Below are 7,054 nucleotides of genomic sequence, written 5' to 3'. Positions count from 1 at the left end.
GGTGGAGGGTGGGGGGGTGGGGTAGTCAGCTGCTGTGGCTCTGAGATGCATCATAAATTTCATTTTTATTGGTCAAGTCTGTTTTATATACAAAGCTTGAAACTTAAGCCCTCTATTTGGCAGTAGTCATCTACCCAAAGGATGAACAATATAATTTTATATATTCATAATTGGGATGACTGACTTTTCTTCCCAAATTCAGTTGTTGTAATGGAAAACTAGCATATCTTATTATCTTCCCAGAAAGAAATTCAAACAGTTTGATTCTTCGACTATATTGAACGTGGGAGTTCTAATGCTGCATAACTATGATCCAGGCATTTTTGAAGACTGAGTTTCAGCCAACACTCAAGTATATGCTATCATCCATCATTCTCAATTGAACTTTAGCATGTACTTAAATGTAGGTGTATTCAAGCACTTTAATGAATCAGGATCTTAAGGATTTGGATGGATAATGGAAAAATTGTTGTGTGGTGCTCAGAGGTCCCACATAAAAATTGTTGACAAACTATTTAGATTAAAATTTAAATATATCTATGGCATTAAGAATCAAGAGTTTTTGTTATTATATATCTAAACTAAGCTTAGTCCATATTGAATTAGAGTTTTTTTAGATGAAGAACTTAATGCCCTTCACACAAATAGGTGTGGAACAAACAAAAAACCCATAACAAATTGTTAAAAGAAGCTAATATAAGGAGCCAAATAATGCATCTCCATGGCCAGGTAATCCCCTGAAAGACTGTAGGTGCTGTGAATCTGGAAAAGACATCCCTAATCCAAAATTATCATACCATATTGTTCATTGGTCTGAAAGATGACATGACATCATATTTTGCAAATTTTCTCTCTGTATTGTCTTTGTATTTGCTCAATCCTATGCTGTATTTGCTCAGTTTTAGTGGAGGCAATCCATTTTCTGATCTATATTTTCTAAAAACATCAAAAACAGTGTTTTTCTTTTTTATCACAATACACACCAACCAATATGGGATGGTGGTTTGGGTCAGAACAGCATGTGATAATAAGAAAACTTTATCTGGAATACCTGTATGCAAGAGGGAAACATTTCTATGAGAACCTTAACTCGGAAAATCCTGGCAATTAAACATAAAGTTAAACTAATGTAAATAGGGACAGGGTAGAAGGACAGTTTTTTTGACTAAAATGAATTACTATTACCAGTTTTGTCACACATTTCCTATATTTAAATTTTTGAGAATCACATAACCTCTCAAGTTTTTTTCCTATAAAATAAGAGTTAGCTATTGGCAAAGACAACCATTAGGAAGAACAACACTTCCCTATTAATAGTGATGTCACGTCACTTAAGAAATATTTGTAACATGTTTTAAGATTTTCAATGGAAAATGCTAAGGGAGTGTAAGTAACAACAACAACCACCATCATTATTACTATATAATAATAATAATAATTATTATTATTATTACTACATTTTAAGAAAGGTCTTTTTAAAAACTACGATTAATTCCCCCCCCTTTTTATGTGCATTTCCTTTGAATTTCCCACACTAAATTTGTTTTATCATACTTGTCTCCTTCAAGAGAAAATATTTTGTTGCCATAGCAATATCTTCCTACCTTGCAATTTTATCATGGTGGTTTTCCTTCAGGTTCCTATAAGCCGCAACTAACAGTCTCCTAACTCACAGACACAGACATACATACACGTACAAACAACCCTACAACCTTTCCTCCTGCTACTTAGTAACTTCTCAACAGTCTATCTTTATCTTTAAATACAGACACACTCTAACATACTCTTCCAAAGTACTCTGGGCTAAAAACAGATGTTAATTAAAAATGCTGATAAGAGCCAATGACACCTGTTGTTTCATACTTCCTTTGCTCAACCCTGTCTGTTAAATCCTAGCTTTTATTGCACTAATTCTCTTCAGCTTTTCTTCTGTTCCAGCTTTAGCCCTCTCACTCTGGCAATCATGTAAACTTAATAGTGTGTCTTGAAAGCTGTATTTTATTGAGCAAACATATCAGCATGTCTACACAGCAAAGACAGCTTTTTAATAGAGGCCCAGTATCACAGCTATGGTTAAGGATGAGTTGCTGCCTCCATTATAAATCCCTATTGTATACAAGTGATATCTTAGCAATTTCAAACTGTAGCAGATGGAAATTTGGCATTAAGGTTAATGTGCGTGCACTTTTTTCCCTTGACTTTGCATGAGTTACAGGTCCAGTTCTCCCTCATGCCCAACAATGGATAAGGTGTTTATATCTGTGTGCTGCCACTTCTTCCAGAAAATATGAGGCCAAAATTTTCAAACTTGAGTGCATCTAATTCCATATTTAAAAATCTGCCCCTAGTAAGTTTGTTGCTGAGTTATGCACCCATCAGTGTGGCTGCAGCTTTCATCTAGATTTGTCTCCACTAGCAAAGATTGCTCCTGTATGAGAAAAGACAGTTAAGAAGAGTAATTGTACACTTCCTCTGCATAAGGATTTCATTATAGCAGCATTTTCCAACTGGCAAAATGGACAAGACTTCCTAAAACTGTGATAATCTTGAAAAATTTGGCTTTTGTTTCTTTGAAATATGAAAAACAAATATCTATTTTGTGTTCTGTCCATGCATGTAATAACTAGCTGGTAATTAACATTGATAAGGAAAGAAAGTAGCCGTTCTTTGTAACTTTCAAAATCTCCCTGTAAAAGTTTTTTCAAGTTCCTCCTTTCACTATCACAAAACTTATCTTGGAGACATTATTAATCTTTCTATGAACTGCCCAGAGACAGCAATGTTGGAGCTGGATTTAGAGACTGTCCAAATAACAAAACGAAACTAAGCAATGGTCACCAAACTGGCTCAGCCTCTGTAAAAAGAGACCAAAGCCTTCTTAACTAGCCTTAGAGGAACAGCCTTGGCACAAGGGTTTCCCTATGTGGCATCAGACTGACGTAACAATTTTTTTTCCTATAACACCACATAATAGGAGTAGTGCGACACTTTGAGCCATAAAACAGCCTATTAGGGGCCGTGGGAAGCTGGACTAAATTAGATGAGCTCCTGGGGCTGCCCTAGGCTTCCTGGGGGCAACCTCCTAAACCTGCGGAATTGCATGCCCCCAAATCCCAGGGAGCAGCTTCTACTATCTTCCCCACTTCAGACCTATGAGGTGCAATACTGAATCCGTCTGAATATTTTTTCTTCTGTAAAGTACAGAAATTTCGGTCGGTCCATCTCCACAGGAGTTTTTTTTTAAACTTGGGAAAGTCAATCATTTTTCTTTTTTGTATTTCTTCCCCTGATATTTTGTCTAATTTTGCTTATTTTGCAACCTCCACCAGAGAATTAAAGCTCAGAGTCATTCACAGGACATCAAACAACATGACTGAAAATGAAACCTCTGGTGGTGCTGGTTTAAGAAAATTCATTAGCAATAATACTGGAACAAAGCCAGTCTAAATTTTCCCTGGGATTGATATTTACCCTTTCTAACTGGAAAAATAAAAATCCAGTTAAGTTGTGCTGGCAATACTATTTCTTGTTTCTAAAGCAGATCAGGAATCATGACAAGGGCAATCTTTTCACGTGTGTTTCAATCAGTGACCAAAATTTATGAATGCAGTGCAAATATGAAAACCCAGGGTTCTGCTGACTTTTAGAAAATGGCATAAAAAGTGTACCTGGCAAAACACTTTCTAGAACAGTGATTCTCAACCAAAGTGCCACAGCACCTTGGGGTGCCTTAGATTGCACCTTTCAAGGGTGCTACAGGGCACCATGTGATGTTTCCACTGTTAGTTGTGTAAACAATGATTCACAGACATTTCAAAAAGATTTCACAGAGATTTAAAAAGTGCAGAGATTTCAAAAAGGAGGCCCTTGTGTTAAAAACATTCAGTCCTGTTGTGGGCTGCAACAGAAACATTGCTCGATTATTCTTCCATAGTCAAAAATGATTGAAAATGAAGAAATGGTATTTTATGAGGGGCGCCTGAGGTCTAACAAGAGGTGCTTCAAGGCTAATGAGAGGTGCCTCGAGTCTAAAAACGTTGAGAACTACTGTTTTAGAAGGTGGTGATTTAACTAGACCAAATGTTGCTACTAATATTCCATATTTACTTGAATACAAGACAAGGATTTTCCCCTCCATCAGTCAGGGGGAAAACAAGCCTCGTTTTGGATTCAAGTACCAGCACTTCATTTCTGCCTGGTCCTGATCTCAGCCTGGAGCCAGAACCAGAGCAGCTGGGCTAGCTGGTACTGCTTTAAGCCACAGAGTCTGCAGTAAGGCAGTGAGTTCAGGTCAGAGGTCAGGGCTAGGGTCTGGGAAAGGTGGCAGCCTGCCAGATCACCCACTCATGCTGATGATGTATCCACTGACCCATGCTGCTTTCTCACCCCTCAACCATGCTGCCGCCCCATTCCCCAACTCACTGCTGCCCTATCCCCTAAACCACACTGCTGCCAGAACCCCTGACTTGCACTGCTTTTGATCAGAGGAATGGGCCAGGGGTTGCAGCAGCAGTGCACTGGTGGATGAGACAGCACACCTGTGGGGAATTGGGTGGGAGATGGCAGTCGTGAGAATGGGGGTTCAGGCAGCAGATATAATTGCTGGATTTCAGGCAGGGTGGGCAAGTGGGATAGGGGATGAGGGATAGGCAGCAAGGGCACAGGTATGGGGAGGCAAGTAACGAGGGGAACAAGGTGTGGGGGTCAGGCTGCCTGCCCCTGCTGTGACTGGGGACAAATTTAAGGTGACCCTCCAATAATTATATCCTATACATGACAATTACAACATCATCTTGGATTTAGGTAAATAAGGTACTCCCTTTCGGGACAAATTCTACTCTTGTGGACACACAGGCAAACCTGATTAATTTCCATGGGAGTTGCATTTGACAGCATTATGGATCCCTACCAGATTGAAAAATGCATAAAACTCACAGAAGACACGCTCCTTAGTCCTGCAGTATATTATCATTAATGTTTACATATCATGACAACACTAGGTATTAGGACCATTACAATCCTATGCCTGCCAAAGTCAGGCTGTTGTAATGAAAAAAAAAAGGAAAAAAAAGGAAAGAAAAAAATATATGTTCCTGGACATACAAGACCTTATTTTTGCCACCCTCTCCCATTATCTTACAGAAACAAAGGGCTCTTCCTACTGTCCCTCACCCATTTAGCAGCCTGCAAGGGATAGAAGATAATAATGAGGAACACTGAAAGGTTGCCTTGTGTACCAGTGGTCTCTGGATGTCTAATGGACCCTAGTTGCCACCTGGTTAGATGGGGTACTGATCCATCCCCCAGAAATTCTGGGATCAGTGAGTGGAGTGCCACTTATAAAAGACTGCACTGGGCACATTCCTTTTCCCTGATCTGGCCTTTTAACACAGAGAGCTTGCCTTTGTTCCTCCCTTACATGGAATTGGTCACTAGCAATTGTGCCAAGCTGAAATGTTACATTTGTGTGTGTAGGGTGCCTTGCCCTCCTAGAAGATTTGTCCACTATGTAAATTGTAATTGCAGTGGGGTGGTATTTACAGTGAAACTGCTGTGGGAGGCTAATTTTCATTTTCAGCCCCAGGCTGAACACAACAGCTTATGAATGCTTGCAGGGTTTATAAGTACACATTTGATCAGATCTTCAGTTTATTTCCAAGAGAAGGAAATGCATTTCTTATAATTGCAACATAACTTTGTAGTATAAGGTAACTTATTTTCACTCCAGAATTTTTTTTTTTTGGTAGAATCAGTTTCTAAGATCCACAATGCCCTTGAACCTTAAAGGAGTGTCTACAGGATACATATAACAGAGCTACAAATATAAATAAACTTCTTTAAAATGGACATTTGCAAACTCAAAAACACACTCCAGCCAAAAGGGTTAAAAGAACCAATTGGAAATGTTGACCCACTAGAGTGTGATTTGTGCCAACTCTATAGGTAAATTTCCCTTCACTACCAGCTCGTGAAATGTTTGTCTCTGAACCTGTGTGACAGAGATAGACAGATATGTTTTGAATAAACTGAAGTAAGGGTGTGTATGCATGTAAAATAAAGAAGTTGTTTTCATACATTAGGAAATATGACAGGTACGACTTATGAATGCTTGAATGGAGCAAAGTGAAGCCATGAGTCAGCAGTACAATGTCATTCCTAACGAATGAAAACAATAATTCCATTCCGCTCTGCATTCTGAATTAATAAATGCAAGAAAAAAATAGTGACATCATCCTTAAGCAAGGAAGTGACACTAGTGATTTGGTATATCACAAGAAACATCCAAGAGGTATTGTAATATTTTTAATTAAGTTCCTAAACTTTAAAAATATAACTAAGAATTTAGGTGAAAATAGTCATTCCATAAATATCTGAGTAGTAGTAGCTCCACTGGTACGTGACCTCATGTGTTTGCAGTGCTGGTGAGAAAATGTCTTTTGATAGCTTTTCACCTGTGATAAAGATGACTTTAAATTTAATTTTGTATATAAAAAACCTGATTTTGCATATTCCTGATTTAGGGTCTGTACTTGAAATGCACTGATATTTTCAAGTCATATTGATTTCAGTGGAGGTTGATGATCAACAATATGCAGGACTGAGCCTTTAGTTTTTGTAACAGATAGAGGTAGATGATTCTATTAAAATTATATCTTGCAATTAGGAATCTACTTTATTCTAATAGTGATCTACTTCAGTCCTGAAGCCCATGTTCTCTGGTACTTTCGGTGCTGTCACACTTTTATATTTCCATAGTGGATGCAAAGCAGCGTTTTGGTCGCTTTACTAGTTGCAGCATTGCACTGCAGGCTCATGTTCATCTTGTGGTCAATGATGACCCCCAAATCTCTTTCTTTAGTGCTAGCCAGCATAGCACTGCCAAGCCTATAAGGACACTGCAGGTTTTTCCTCCCAAGGTGGAGAGCCTTGTATTTTTTGGTGTTAAACAGCATCAGGTTCTCATCCGCCCATTTGCTGAGCCTGTCCAGGTCAGCCTGGATCACCCGCCTGTCTTCTGGTGCGGATGCTTTGCCCCAAAGTTTGGTGTCATCAG

The 7,054-nt window shown here is 38.8% G+C and overlaps 1 protein-coding gene across 3 annotated transcripts in view; it reads right to left on the bottom strand.

Moving 5' to 3' along the window:
* Positions 1 to 7,054, bottom strand: part of WDPCP (WD repeat containing planar cell polarity effector) — a 253,491-nt gene that overhangs the window by 154,717 nt on the left and 91,720 nt on the right. The gene's annotated exons all lie outside the window — the stretch shown is intronic.

This window comes from Gavialis gangeticus, unplaced genomic scaffold, assembly GCF_001723915.1.
Source record: "Gavialis gangeticus isolate Ggan-Ray unplaced genomic scaffold, GavGan_comp1, whole genome shotgun sequence".
Taxonomy (NCBI): domain Eukaryota; kingdom Metazoa; phylum Chordata; order Crocodylia; family Gavialidae; genus Gavialis; species Gavialis gangeticus.
The sequence above is the reverse complement of the archived record's forward strand: the minus strand, read 5'-3'. Positions and strand labels throughout refer to the sequence as shown.